The sequence below is a fragment of the Camponotus floridanus genome, unplaced genomic scaffold (genome assembly GCF_003227725.1).
Source record: "Camponotus floridanus strain SB8 unplaced genomic scaffold, Cflo_v7.5 scaffold26, whole genome shotgun sequence".
Classification (NCBI taxonomy): domain Eukaryota; kingdom Metazoa; phylum Arthropoda; class Insecta; order Hymenoptera; family Formicidae; genus Camponotus; species Camponotus floridanus.
The window spans coordinates 374,688-390,675 of record NW_020229392.1 but is presented as its reverse complement, the minus strand read 5'-3'; the positions used below and the strand labels follow the sequence as shown (position 1 = coordinate 390,675).

General features: G+C 33.2%; 1 protein-coding gene across 2 annotated transcripts in view; it reads right to left on the bottom strand.

Moving 5' to 3' along the window:
- LOC105257057 (terminal nucleotidyltransferase 5C) overlaps positions 1-15,988 on the bottom strand; it is a 100,920-nt gene that overhangs the window by 36,110 nt on the left and 48,822 nt on the right. The window contains exon 1 of one of the 2 annotated variants that reach the window (XM_025409331.1): positions 14,388-15,052. The exons of the other annotated variant lie outside the window; for it this stretch is intronic. The gene's annotated coding sequence lies outside the window, so the exon portion shown is untranslated. Of the gene's footprint in view, positions 1-14,387; positions 15,053-15,988 lie in introns of those variants that run through there. 2 annotated transcript variants of the gene reach the window in all.

Genomic DNA, 15,988 nt, shown 5'->3' with positions numbered 1-15,988 from the left:
TCTTATTATTATTAATAAATAAGAATAAGAATAATATATATAAGAATATTAATAATAATAATAATTATTATTATTATTTATTATACATTATTCTTATACATTATCTTTATACATTAATTATTATACATTATTCTTATATATATTTTTATTATTATTAATAAATAATAATAAGAATAATATACATAAGAATAATATATATAAGAATAATTATAAAATTATTTAACATTAATACATATGAGACAAATTTGGAAAAATTAATTTTCGAACACTATTTTTTAATAAATAATAAATTTAGTGGAAAGAGCTTGTTCTATGCAAAATACTTAAATGAATTGTCTTATTTTTTTTTTTAAATTTGCAGTAAACTAGTATTTAAAAATATATTTAATGCCAGAAATTTTAAAGACACGACGAATGTTGATAAAAGAAGCTATGTAAAAAGATCTGCGTTATCTTTATGGGTCAAAGCTGAGAGAAAAAAAATGTCTTAGTCATGTCGCGTGATAGCGCGGCGAGGAACAAAGAGGAGGAAAAAAAAGACACCACGCGAGCAGGAGAAAAATGCAATATGCAAAGCTGCATCGCTCACGCACCCGGTTTACTCAATCACAACGAGATCGGTTATTGCTCACCTCTCACGCGTTTCCACGTGCATATCACGTCCTGGTACGAACCTTGAAATCTAGCCACATTCCTTTTGCAGGGTTAAACTAGAGCGTTCTCGCATTAAAGCGCGGTGATGTCGAGAAGTGAACGAGCTGATCAGTGAATTGTGTGCTTAACGCGTCGCCGCCGCTCGAATATCTCATGTATTTCACGTATATCTCATGTTATCGATCAGCTTTGCAATATTCCACTTCTCTGGGTCTAGCGAAGTCACCATGCGGTTAATGGCTGGACGAATGTAATTTGTGATAGTAAATTTGCAACGTGCGCACGTCACTTATATCATCTATGCCTCGTGTATGATTCTCGCAATATCTGCATTATAATATTTTTATATTCATATTTTTATATTCAATATTTTTGTATTCATTTGTAATTGATGACCTAATCGAATAGTAAATATTTTGAAAGCGTTAATTGCGCTCTTTTGGCATAATGTTGTACTTTATGAGCTGCATTAGACATAAACTAACTGATAATTTTCAACCAATTATATTTGCGATTCTGATTTTACGTGTTATATCTTATGCAATGTTGTCTTGTAATAAGAATTTCTCGCAAAATATTTCATATTATGTATATCTGATACAGCCAGTAGTTAAGTATCTCTTGCTAAAGTCGACTTGTAAAATATTATTGAAAATACAATATATATATTATTTTCCCTCTGGAAAAAAAATTATAAGACACTTAATATTTCACGGTCAAATTTTTCCTTGCTACTAAAGTGCACTTTTTGTACTGAAAATCGTTTGATAAAAATACGATTATATTATCTACGGCCGTTGTTACTCGAAATAACTCGGTACGTACTTAGTTTCGCATATAAGGGAAAGTCGCGTTTCAACTTCGCGATAGAGAGAACACATCCTTATTTCTACTTTCTACGTAATACCGCACAAACTAGGATTTCCTACCGAGAGAGAACTATGTTGCACGCTCCAATTCTACATTACAGAAAGGAAGGAAAAAACAGGAGATGCACATGTGGAGGAGACGCATGCATGAGACACGTGATCGCGATCGATGGCGAAACTGCGAGACGGTAAAGAAAAATATATAAGTATCGACTACCAAGGCCGGGCGAGAGACGATCGAGAAAGAGGAAACAGGCAGGAAGGCGCGAAGTGACAGGTGAGAGGACGAAAAAAAAGAGAGAGAGAGAGAGAGAGAAAAGATACTCTTACGAAAAAACGCAATTCAGCCTGACCACTTTCGGGGCCGTTTTTCGCCGCGCCCAACATTCGACGGCCTTTAATTGGCCACGTGAGGTGCACTGAAGTAAGTCTTTCGCCTCGCTCGCCTATTTAGGTGGACATTAATTATGCACCTTTACCTTAGACGGCCGTCACCTGTTTTAAACGTCGGTACATGCGCACTCTTATACATCTTACTTCGGCATAAGCGCTCCAAATATACAGGGTGACCCGTCTTATGCAGCGTCATTGGTAGATTGTCTCGAAATTATTTAAAGAAACATCGATCTTGAAGTGTCGATTATAATAAATGAGAAACATTTGAATGTATCAGGTAGATAAAAATTTGCATTTTTCATTCATTTATTACGCACAGTATATCTGTTAATATAATAAATATTAATTTTCTCAAAATAGATGTTTCTTTAACCTGCTGTGATGTAATATTATGTTTATGTACATTAATTATGCATAATTATAGAGCACAAAAAATTTAATTTATGCTTCAACGTACGACCTTCGACAACTGGATTTGCCAGTTTTCAAAATTATTCGTTTAGTAATTATAGCCTCGACATTTTAAAATTATCTCAGCATTCTATTGACATAATTTTATGATCAATATAATGCAGTTGTATATGCAGTATATACGATAAATATGAAACGTTTCGAAAGAAAATAATTATTTGAAAAATTCGTTTATAACTTTCTATTATTTTTAAATATTGATTCTCAAAAAGAAAAGTTTCGATTTTCATTACAATTAATAAGTTCTTTCGCAAACTTTATTAACGTGAAAGAAATTTGCGAAAGAATTGCTAACAGTAATTCATTTAATGTATCAACTAAATATCATATCGTCGAATAAATATAATTAAATGATACATTCTAATTACGATAAAAAACTTGCTTCCCAGGTGAAAGTATAACATTGCATACAAGACATATTACTTCCAATCAGAAAACTTGATTCTTGATGTCATAATTTAACAGAATAACCCAGATGAAATGAGTAAAGTAAAAAGTAAGAGTAAAGAGATTAACCTTCAATGCTGAAACGTAAGTTTGAGTTTTTTATCAGTGTATCTACAATATTATTTTCAACAAGTTTAATACAATTTTTAACATTAATATTTATTACGTATTGTTTTCCGAATTATAAAAATAGCCAAAAATTATTATTAAAGACAATTAAATTTATTGTATATATATTCTCTTATAAAATATATCTTATCCATCAAGTCTTATGCTCGATCTTGAGAAAAAAATCTCAATTTTTCATACGATCGAAAAAGATTTGGGAAAAAAAGAATTTAGAAAGATTACAATACTGAATTGTGATATGCGTTGATTTAATAGAAAGTAATATGTTTTAAACTTAATTAATAATGTAATTAATACTGTGATAGTTTTTGTAGTTATGATAAAATAATGTTCATATGTAATAATACATTTCGAACAGAATTGGATTTCGTGTGATACGTACAGATGCAAAAAAGATTTAATAAATTAAATGAATGTACAATAGTGCAATAAAGATGTGAAAACATCTAATCTTTACGCCAAGACTTGATAGCTTTATCGTAATAATATGATGTCTAAATGAGCTCCATTATAAAATTAGATGGTTGGATAAACATCATCTATAATTTTACACATCAAACATCAAACTCACGTGTGATTTGTGCGCAGATACTTATTTTAATCAACAAAAAATAAAATCGATATCAACAGCTATATCTATTATAATTATTTTCAATTATTTTCGTTCCATCAGCTACAGAAATACTCTTAATGTTGCATAACAAATATTTTTCATTTTATTTTCCTCTTAATTCTTTCTGGCAATTGCGTCAAAAATGATATAAAAACATTTAAGATATTTTAAAGACATTTTAGAGACGTGTAATTTCTTATAAGAAATTGCAACTTTACATCTTTTTGGGAAGATTCTTGTATAAGTGGAAATTAAATGAACTTGTTTAATTACTTAACTTGTAATTAACCAAACTAACTCAAATTATAAGTTTAAAATACTGTCAAAGAATGATTACGACCATCGCTGTAACTACTTTTAATAATTTCTGAATTTTAATTCCAATATTTATACAATTGAGAATGTCTTATCCAAAATGATTATGACGTAGTTTTGTTAACATATACAAGTATCGAAATGCGTTGATGTACTCGAAGAAAAAATGGATTGAAAAATGAATTTTTGAGTAATAAAAAATAACAAGGGAATAAATGTAGGAAGCCAAATAGTAAAATGGATATAAAACGAGAAGGCGCAGTTAATTTGAGCAAACGAGTAAAAAGGAGATAAAAAAAGTTAACGCGAACGAATACAAATGCGTGCAATTTATATTTGCTCGAGCAATAAATAAAAATACATATAAAACGAAATATATGTGTAATGATATTCGCGCCTATTCGATATATGTATATGTATATAATGATAGTCATACGTGATCTACTGGACAGCGAACACGTGACACGTTTAATCGTAAAGAATAAAAAGGAGATCGGCGTTAAATTAAGTATAATATTGTGACAACGCGAAAGAAAAACGTTGCGATCGTAAACAAGGAGTATGTAAGACGCCTCGCTTCATTAATAACATTTGATCGCGTGGAAAAGATAAAGAAAATATTGCAATATACAACATCATGCATCGGCAAGCGATGCATTAAAACGAGCCTCGATAAATACCACAATAAATATACCCAGAATGTTATCGTCCGGGAGAATCTATCTTTATAAAACGAACCTATAATTTATATAAATATTTTTCCTTAATAGAAAATTAATTAAATATCATCTTCGCAAATTTTTAAATGTACTACTGATTAAACTAAATGCCTTGTGGAAATTAATCTTTGAGTAAAAACATTTGTAAATAAAAATAAAGTATAAAAATAATAAACTAAAATAAATTGTAATAATTCTTTAATTGTAAAAGGACAAGGAATTGTATATTAATAAAAAGTAACTCAGCGCACGATTTAAATCGCTTATTTGTGTTAATAATTAATTTATTGAAATATAAAAATGAATAAATGCGAATCAATTTATTCAGAGTCACGCAGAGTCAAGTATTAAAAAGAACAAACTGAGAACGCAGACTCAGCAAAAATAACGAAAGAATAAAAAATTAAACGCGCTAAACGCATATTTATAAGCTTGAAATATATTTCTTTTTAAAAATCCATGATATACACAATCAATCAATAATTATTAATAATTTTAAATATAGTTTTACGTGTAATAAAAATGATTTTATATTTTAAATTTATATTTTAATTTTATATTTTATTTTTTATTTATAAAATAACTTTATGTCGCTAGTCAGATAATCCAAGGATCGTTGAAAAAAATGTAGTCGACCAAACTAGCCAGAAATTTGTTTATTAATACGACGTTTCGACCATATGGTTGTGGTCCTTATCAAGTATATACTGGAAAGATTTATAAATAAATTAAACAATTAATTTTCGGTTTGAATAATATAACAAGCACAACGAAATAAAGTGTGATGCAATTTTACCGATGTAATAACAATCAGGAGACAGGCATAGACGATAATCTTGCAAACTGCACAAGTCACATTAACAAAAAACGTTATTTAACTAGATTCGAATTTGAGAGAAACTGATGCGTCCGTGTGAGACTTCGTCAAGAAACATTTATTTATAAATCTTTCCAGTATATACTTGATAAGGACCACAACCATATGGTCGAAACGTCGTATTAATAAACAAATTTCTGGCTAGTTTGGTCGACTACATTTTTTTCAACGATCTTTGTTTTATATTTTATATTTTAAATATTTTAATTTTGTTTATTTCGTTTATTTCTGCTGAATCTAAGGGAATGTATTTAAACCGCTAAACTACGAGTGCTTAGTATTTTTATTTGCCATAGGGCATGATGAATAACGACGTAAATAACGACGTGATTTCTCATAATACATCTCTCACGAACAAAAGGCGCACTTGACTTGCCGCTTATACATTATACAGCGATTACGAACGTTAAAAAAAAAGGAAGAAGATAGAAGAAGAGTAAATAAAGGATGAGGAGAGAGAGAAAAGAAGAAAGAGAATGGTGGGCGCGGAGATATTACGCTTTGACGATGGAACGCGTATAAGTGCACATTTTAATGTCAAGGAAGACATGCGCACGCGCGCCAGTTTTGCAACAATACGAACGTGGGCTAACCGCGATAAATACACAGTAGCGAGGATATTCAAATCAGTAGCAAAAAATATTCCTCGCATGCTAAAATAATTTACAATATAAAACGAATTATTCTTTATCGGCGAACCATATGTTCTACGTTTGTCTTCCATCGAAATCAGCAAAATTTGATAATTTCGCACATATGTTTACATTATTACATTATATCAAACACTTTACGAGTCATTAATACGATGGAAGAGTGTGTTAATTGATTCAACTCAATCAATATTTATCAATAAAACAGTTATTGTTTCGCAAATTGAGACTTTAGGAAATTTCTTAACATCTGGAAAGGAACTTTTCGGTTAGTTCGCATTTTATCATCTAAAATATATATCTCGAATATAGTCTGTGTCTACACAAACACACAAACCAAATTATGCTATCAAAAGTTTCGCATAAATTTCCATCAAACTACGCATTGAGTTTATAACCGTTGCCTTATCCAACTGTTCAATCATATAAATTCCAAAATTTGACCTTCTACAAGCCAAGTACAAGTTCCTTGAAAGCAGATTATTGGAATAAGACGTAAACACAATCTAGGAAGGAGGACGATCGAGCAATATAAAGACGATAAGAGATCAACGAGTCAATACTGTCTAATATATATACGAGTTCCCGGAATTGTTCATTTAATAGCTTATATAAATCATACACACTTAAATTATATGGCAACATCATCTGGATATTAATTAAATTTGATTTATCGTTCTCTTTACATATAAATTACAATTGCAAAAATGAATAAAATTTCCTGAGATGTATATAAGCTGTGGTTTTTTTATAAAGAGCAAAAAATCTTCACAACAGAAAAAATTCCACAAAAAAAGTCTCTGATTTAATTTCAAATATTACAACCTAGACATAATTTTCTAACATTAACTTTAGCTATGAAATATTTAAAATTTTGTAAGATTAGATCTTGTAAGAAGTTTATATACACAGAAAAAAAAGACATTCTTATTTTGAAAATATATTTAGTTTTAACATGGAAATCTTGAAATGAGATTATATCGCGTTAATTTAAGAAAAATATAATTGCTTGAATAATTGCTTACTTGAAGCCATTTTATATAATTCAATCGAGAAAAATATATTCTTATGATTTAACATTTAATTTTCTTGAATGGAAGAAACAATGTTGGATAGAAAATAACATTTTTAAATCAAAGATTATAATTTTCTTAAAATAGAATTAAATAATTATATATATTCTTGAGATGATAATTACATTAATATTAAAATAAGACGATAATATTGTTGAAATTTAAAATCATTAAATTCTTATCTTCTATATCTTCTAAGAAAAATTAGAAATTATTGCGTATATACGAAACAATAAACGCGTTAGTTTAACTATATAAGTTTTGATTTGACACTTCTTTTTTTTCTGTGTACATATACTGAGAGTATACGATCTTTGTATATATTTGCTCCTTTATTCTCGTGCGAGAATTCGCGAATTCAGATATCGGACGAAGGGATAATAAAAGCGATGACATCCAGCCACTGTCTCGCGACACGTGTTGCAAATAATGGAACATGGTTGCACAACGCAGATCATGTCTGATATTTTCGAGAAACATAACTTATTACGCCTACGTCAATATACGCGCAACAAATGACCCGTTTGATCAAACGAACATCTCGCACTCCATTGTTTGGCGTAATATAATCGGCCGTTCTGGAACACTGTCGCTCTTACCCGAGTCGGATTTATTAAGCTTAATATGCAGGAGAAAGGTTACGCGCGCAGAAAAGAGTTATGCGGGGGGAACGCATGGGTGATCTATTAATAATGATGAATAATGGACGTTGGAATTATGAATAGAAACGCGAGGAGAGGCTTACTACGGCCACTGAATCTTTGCAAAACACGAGGGACGATGCATGCAGACGGTGTCCTAGATTTCTCGCCTTTTCTTCCTGCAATGAATTCGACGGATTTTTTTAACTTTCTGAAATTGCATCGAGCTTAATTAATTTAGGCAACCTTGACACCGCGGTGTGAAAGAGATCTTGCACCCATCGTGCATAAATCGCACGATGATACATTGTGGTCACGATTTGTTTAGCGATTACAATCTCTTAGAATTACCGTCACGTGTCACACGTCTAGGCATCACATGTCTAATTACAAAAGCAATGATAGAGCGCGAAGTCCGTTCGTGAAGCTCGAAGTTCGATCAGTGATTAGGATGACATTATAAAGAAATGACGTGCCAATATTAGCTTTAATTCGTGAACATTCTCGGGATTATTGCCATGCATGTAAAAGCATAAATATTCCCGCGGAGAGAGAGAGAGAGAGAGAGAGAGAGAGAGAGAGAGAGAGATATGCAACGCGGTTGAAATTGACGGTGCAATAAAATGATATGCCACAAACGTAAAATCAAATTACGCTAATTTACGACGTAAATGTAAAGATAAATATGCTGTGTCATTTACTGCGAGGGTACATCGATCGTAAAGTTGTCCACCTGTGAAAATACGGCGAACCTTTTGATCTTAACGCGTGCAAAACGATCCAGCGCGAGATTTTGGCGCGAGTTCCTCGCCGACGTAATTTTTGAGAAGAGCACATCAATCAGTAGCATTATCTCTTTTCAGGATTTACGATTGTCCTCTTCTGTCACGACACGAAATGTGACACGTGCGTACGATTTTCACTCGATAAAGACACAACATGTGATGCATAAAAGGAAGCAGGGCGTAAAGTTTTAATATCGCAATAAACTCGTGTTTATTGTCGCATTATTTCGAGATTATTTAATATCGCTTTGCATTATCCGATACGCAACATGAAATTCATGAAAAGATATTTAAGTATCGCGTGTAAATATAATCTATTAAATTGCGTGACTGAAGAGAAAATTACGTTAAGTTAGTATTAATTAGCGTAATAATATGAAAGTTGATATATGCTACCGATAGATTTACGAATATGAATAATCTGAAATCAAGAATGCTTAATGAAAGGAAATGAAAGGAAATATTTAATATTTATTAGCACGTTAACATCGTAATAGAAACGCGGACACAAACACAAACTGTTATATTGTCGTTAAAAGTCATTTCCTGTAGTGACTAATGATTATAATTCAAAGAATTAAAAAAAAAATAAATACTATATCAAGTTTAAAAAATTAAAAAAAAAAAAAAACAAATAAATAAATACTATCAGCTTTATATCGGCGGAAATGTAATTTAATCGATTAATGTATCTAACCGGAAAATCGAAAAAAAAAATCTCGTATGACGGAGAATGGCAAGATATGAAAAAAATTCGAAGAAAGGAGGAAGTATTCGCGAAGTGAAAGGCGGGATTGAGCCGTTTAAGTGCGAAGATTACCATGCCTAGGTCGATTGACGAGCATGTCACGTTCCAAATTGACGGCATCCTATTGTCCTGAGGACGACGAAAAAAATTGATTACGTTGAATCACGATACGGGTATCGTTATATCGATGAAAGGGGGAAAAAAGGAAAAAAAAAAAGAAAAAACCGTCGAATCGAAATGCGGAAATTGGATGGATCGATCGAGTGAAAGGCATCTTATGAATGTAACAAGTTGCACGATAACGTTATACAAAAATCGAGCGATATCTTCGACCGGAAATACGGGTGAGAAGCAGGGTCAAGAAAACGTCAGGAATGCATCATAATGCGATTCCGCGAGATGATTCGCGAAGAAAGGAGGAAGTGCTTGGATGAGTGAAAGGCGAGATCGGAAAAATCAACGATGAGATTATAACACGAGCTCTCCGATGCACGTACACGTCATATTTCTCTCTTTCTATCTCTCTCTTGCCGCGCACGTAACACATCGTTTATCTCATATCGCTCTTTAAATACGAACCGTAATAGAGTGTGACTGGGATAAAGCCGGTTCTCTCTGGACGCGACGCGTTTGCCACAAATACTCACCGGATCGAAACAAATATACTACGCGTAATCGCATCGAAGCGTGACAATAATAATAAAGTTGGACGCATAAATGTTTCATATTTGTGTATACGTTCGATGTTTAACGGATAAATAAACTGTACGATCACAGAGTTGATCCAAGATAAAATGTATATATTGAAAAGAAAATATTGTACATTGGTCATCGAGAGCTATTTGTATTTATTTAGATTAGTAAGGCGGTATATGATAAAGTTATCGCAATAATAAAGTTATCACAAATTTGTTTTGACAGAAAATAACATTATTATTAGTGAGTAATATTGTTATTAAAAATCAAATCATTTTATTTGCATTCATTTAAAAATTTATTATTAATGTATAAAAAAAATAAAATAAAATAACATTAGATTTCATAAATGTAGATTTATGTGATATAAAAATTTTTATATTTCTCTTTCTCGGTGTAAAATAATTTGTCATCGGTTTTAAAATATTATTTTTCACCTTTGCCTTACTTTTCGATTGTCAAACTGTTTAAATATTAATTATGATAGTGGTATGCAAACAGTTAATTATGGAAGTGATGAGTTTTCGTAATATTGTATTTTTGAGATGAACACGCATAACTCCGGTGTGGCATACACCAGCAAATAAATATACGTCACTTGAATTAAACGAGCTTTTGTGTACTTGTGCGAAACAACCTGTTGACTACGTAATCAACGATGCGACGCGTCATATGCGTGTGTATTTGCACAAGCGCTGCATCGCGCCACGCATTAAGGTCTTGACAAATCTGCTTAAGATTCCTTTGACACTTTCCTCAAACAGCTGACATAAATCGACACAATGCTATCTATCTTCGTGCAAACGATGTTAAAACGATTAAGAGTAGATCGTAACGAGAAAACGACGAGCTGTGAATGACGAGTAACGAGAAAAGCGTTTGTCGCAATGATTCTCTCGCGAAAATTTTATTCCGCTCGCGCCATTTCGTCATTCGCAAATTAAATAAAAAAAAGAAATAAAAAAACTCGTTGCGACCAAGTTTACTTTCAGCTTGATGTCTTTGTCACGTGATCTTTAGATTATCACTCTACACTGTAAAAAATTTTTGTGTAAATTTACAACTATTATAGTGGAAAATATTGAGACCAATTATTAAAGGTGTATATTTACATATATTAGTAAATTTACATTTCATAAAATTATTATCTTAATTGGCTTAAGTAAGTATCTTGTACTAATAAATTTACATGTTAGAAGTAGATTTCTACAAATGTTTATGTAATAATACATTTTGTATATGTATTTATACAATTTCACATATTAAATTTAATTTAAAATTACATATATAATTAGTGTAACAATTACGCTATTTATAACGAAAATATATAAATTCATGTACTTTTACAAAAATTAGTTATTTTACTCTTTATTGTGTAAATATTCGTTTATATTTGATAAGAAATTACAAGGTTAAAAGTGTAATTTTTAAATTTTATATAAATGTTACAAAAAATAGTTTACATAAAATCCAAAAATTACACTTTTAACCTTGTAATTTCTCATCAAATATAAACGAATATTTACACAATAAAAAAGTAAAAAAACTAATTTTTGTAAAAGTACATGAATTTATATATTTCCGTTATAAATAGCGTAATTGTTACATTGATTATATGTGTAATTTTACATACTTCTTTTACAGTGTATTATGGATCTGAATATTTCGAATATATCATTAATTAAATATTATTAATTACCATTAATTAAATATTAATAAATTACTATTAATTAAATATTCTGGTAATTTTTGAATATTTCTCGAATGTCTGATTGAATAATATAAAATATATATATATATCTCGAACGACGATGGTAAATCAATTTGCTCATGTAATGCGCTTTTATTCGTTCACGACGTTCGGCAACAATCCGAATACAAAGCAACGCAAAAAAAAATGATAATCCATTCCGCTCGCAAATCATCTTTCGAGACAACATCTACGAGAAAGAGAGAAGAAAATAATGCATTACAAGCGGAAGTGTAATTTGATTCACGCTAATACCAAGTTTGCGAGAAGGTAACTTGTTTACCAGCTTATAATTAGTCATTTTATCTAGAGATGATTAGCTATGAATAACAGAATTTTCCGTTTACGTGAAGGAAACATTCATCTAATCTGCACGAAATCACACACGGTATTTCGTCGTAAATTTATTCGAGAGAGATGATTTTTGTCTTCCTTTTCTTTCGGATTTGAAACAATGCGATGGAGAAATTTTGCTGAAATTACGGCCTCCATTTTTACGCCGAAAATAGGCACGTATTGAAACACATAATGCGGCGATCTCCATGTTTTATTTGCGCGAAAATAAAATCGGACGCTTTTAATCTCCCCGCTTTGCGTAATCGCAATCCGTCCTCGCGCTAACGGCGTAATAATTATTTCACCATATTGCCGAGGATACTCGTTTAAAGGCACGATAAACAAGTTGGCGCAGCTTTAATATACCGGCTTGTGCGCAATCGCATGTAACGGATGAATTAACGTACATAGATTATAACATTTGCGGCGATCCGTCGATTCGTTGCATGTAAGATATATCTCGACCTTGACTATTTTATTCCCGCGAAATATTCCTTGAAATATCACAATGTATACAATGAGACAATCGTATGCGCTCGACGTAGTTATAATTCCATTTCCTTATTCTATACTATAATTGACTATGTTAAACAGTGAATGAATTGCGAATTATAAAGTGTGTTTTTCCGAAGAGTTCGTTTATGAAAAGATTATTTTATAATCGTTTAATATCGGACTAGAGTGTGTATTATATAAATATATATAAAATATAAATATATATAACATTGTTTAAAATTTAATAAATTGTTCTCTATATATTGAATATGAAAATTTGAATACGTTTTATAAGATCAGCTACATCTCGAAATTATAAGAACGTTACTCTTGTTCCTATATAAATTTTAGTAATCGAGATATATCAATATCATGCAAACTAAATAAATATATGTTTTGTGTATCACATTTTTATTGTAAATTCTTTCTTGAATGAGCGATATATCCGTTTATCAGAGCATACATTACACATCTATTTTTGAAGATTTTGAAGATCTAGTTAGTTCCGCGTTTGAGAGACACATAATAAGGTAATTTAAATTGCAGGGTGAAAGTGAACTGTGCAAAGTGAACTCGCCATCCTATAATTATCTCAGAAGAACGAGGAAGAGCGAGTTAATTTCGTACGCAATATCGGATAGATGCACCAGCAAATCGATTAGTAAATAAACATTGAATTTATTATTTATATAAAATCGAGGAAATAAATCTTTTCGCAAAAAAAAAAAAATAATTTTGATTTCCAATTAATTATATGTATTATCAATCACAAATAAAACCATCATAAAATTGAAATCAAAAGTCAATTGCAATATTCCTCTCGTTATCCATTTAAACGATACATTTCCCATTCGCAGTTAATAATATAATTTATTATTTATATATAAAATCGAGGAAATAAATCTTTTCGCAAAAAAAAGAAAAAAAAATAATTTTGATTTCCAATTAATTATATATATTATCAATCACAAATAAAACCATCATAAAATTGAAATCATACCTCTCGTTATTCGTTTGAACGATATATTTTCCATTTGCAGTTAATAATATAATTCGCGAAAATTTCAATACGACTAATATTCAAAATATAAATACGCGACAGCGTATTATATTAAATTTTACATCATGCTTATCATCATTACCACCAAAAGTCATTGTCATTATCGCGAAAAAGTTGGAATTGTTTCTTGATCGATCGTTCGCCGGTGCATTTACCCTGCGTATTTCGCGCAGGAAAAGGGGTATGTATGTGTGTGTGTGCGTCGACACACGTATGGAGTCCGACCAAGTTCCGCTTGAACTCGGCGAAAGATGCGGGAAAGGTCACGCGCGTGCGCGCGCGCGCGCGTCCGCCGCGACATTCTAGAAAAAGCGCGATCGTTCGTTCGCGGAAATGTTGGCGGAGATGCAAACACGTCGAATCATTCCTCAAGTCCGGAAGCTGAAGTCAAACGATCCCGACCGAGCCGCTCGCGTCCTGGACGCGTCAATAATTTCACCTCGCGCGATGACAGATGTCAAGACGACGAGCGACTCCGCGAACCCTAACTCGATTAAGACGAAACGAGCGAGGTGAATTTGGCCGCGATGCGTTCGTCGAGTGGAAATAATTCGTCACGATTTCTTGCCCGGATTTTTTCATCGCCGAACACGCGAGGAACGATAGGAATGGCTAACATATGGCGAACGAGATTAATATAGTTTCAGAGTGTTTGGTACTTACAATGTGTACAAGTCTTCTCCTTCCTGTTGTCGTCGGGACACTAAGGTCACGGCACGTTTCACTGATCTTCCGAGAGCTCGGAGCGTACTGTCATATACGAATATTACTGTAGATATTACATGTATATCCGGTTCTCGAGTTTTGCTGCGATGAATGGCTTCTTATCGCGAATACTCGCCCGGTTCGGAAGCCAGGCACCCTTGCACGTGCCTTGAGATTTGTAAATCTCGATGTTTGATTATTATGGTCGATGGAACAGAGACTCGCCGAATGTTACGCGAGAAGTGCGCGCTTCTCCGAACGATGCGTATCGTCGGATTTGTCGCCACTGGAAATCGAATTCGCGCGCGCAAAACGTAAAGAACACTTGTCGCGTCTGGATCCGCGATTGAATCACGAGAGATCAGTACATCTCCGGGCAGAGACCGGGAATCGCTTCGAAGAGTTTCGTGTCACGAGCCGACGTACCGATCTCCTCTCTCTCTCGATCGTCCGTCGAGAGATCCACGAGACACCTATTCTCGCGGGCTCGCCGAAGGGATCGAGAGAAACGCGAGCGTTTCGACGTCTCGCCGAAGTGCGCACGGGGGAGATGTATACGCGGCGCTTGATCGGAACGATGGAGTAGAGATTTACACGTCAACGACGCCACAGGTCACCGCGGCGGATCAACTGACACTGACAGCGGCACGTACGACGTACGATTCGAGCGCGCACGCATCCCGCATCCCCCCCATCACGACGCGCGGCGAGTTCCCCCACTCCTCCTCCTCTCGCCGGCCTCCCCACTCCGCCGCTGTCGCTCTCGACTCGCGGCCGCCGTCAGTGTCCTCGGCGCTGCTCCCGCGTGTGATGCTGCCGAGTGGGGTGGCCACACGCGAATAGCGATTTCTCGGATGGGTAAAACGTCGTTGTAGAACGACGCGACCGGTCGATGAATGATAATGATGAATCTCTCGCCAACTTTGCGAGCGGACGCTTTCGTTCCACTATCCTAGCTATCCTAGCGTCGGCCGCTCTAGCCTTCCTCGAGTCTCTCTCTCTTTCTCCAACGCCCGGATTTTCCTCCTTCTCTCGCACGAAGCGGACTCTCCGCCACCGCTCGTGGGATCTCCTCGCGGATTGAGCCCGAAAGAGAGAGTTAGACGTGCAAGTAGCGGCGTATTGCGCGATCGATCGTTGCACCGAGACTTCCGCGATTTTCCGGTGACGCTCAACAGCTCACATTCCTTTCTTTAAATTTCTAGTTGCAATCTTATCTCTGCTCGGTGACTTGGAAGCAATTTAAATTCCTTAATATCGTTCTTGAATTATCTCGAATTATGTCACAAATATTTTTTTCTCGCACATAATGTATCCTATATAGAATTTTTATAAAATTATTTAATATTATTAAATTATTAATATTTATTTTGATTTAATATTTATTTAATATTATAATAAAATTATTTAATATTTTTCCAAAAATTTATAAAAATGTCACATCAATGTATATATGCTATAAATTTAATTTGCTGAAATAATTTAATTTAAATTCAATTCAATTTAATTTAATTTAAATTTAATTTGCTAATGTTTATATTGGAGCAGATTTTAGAATG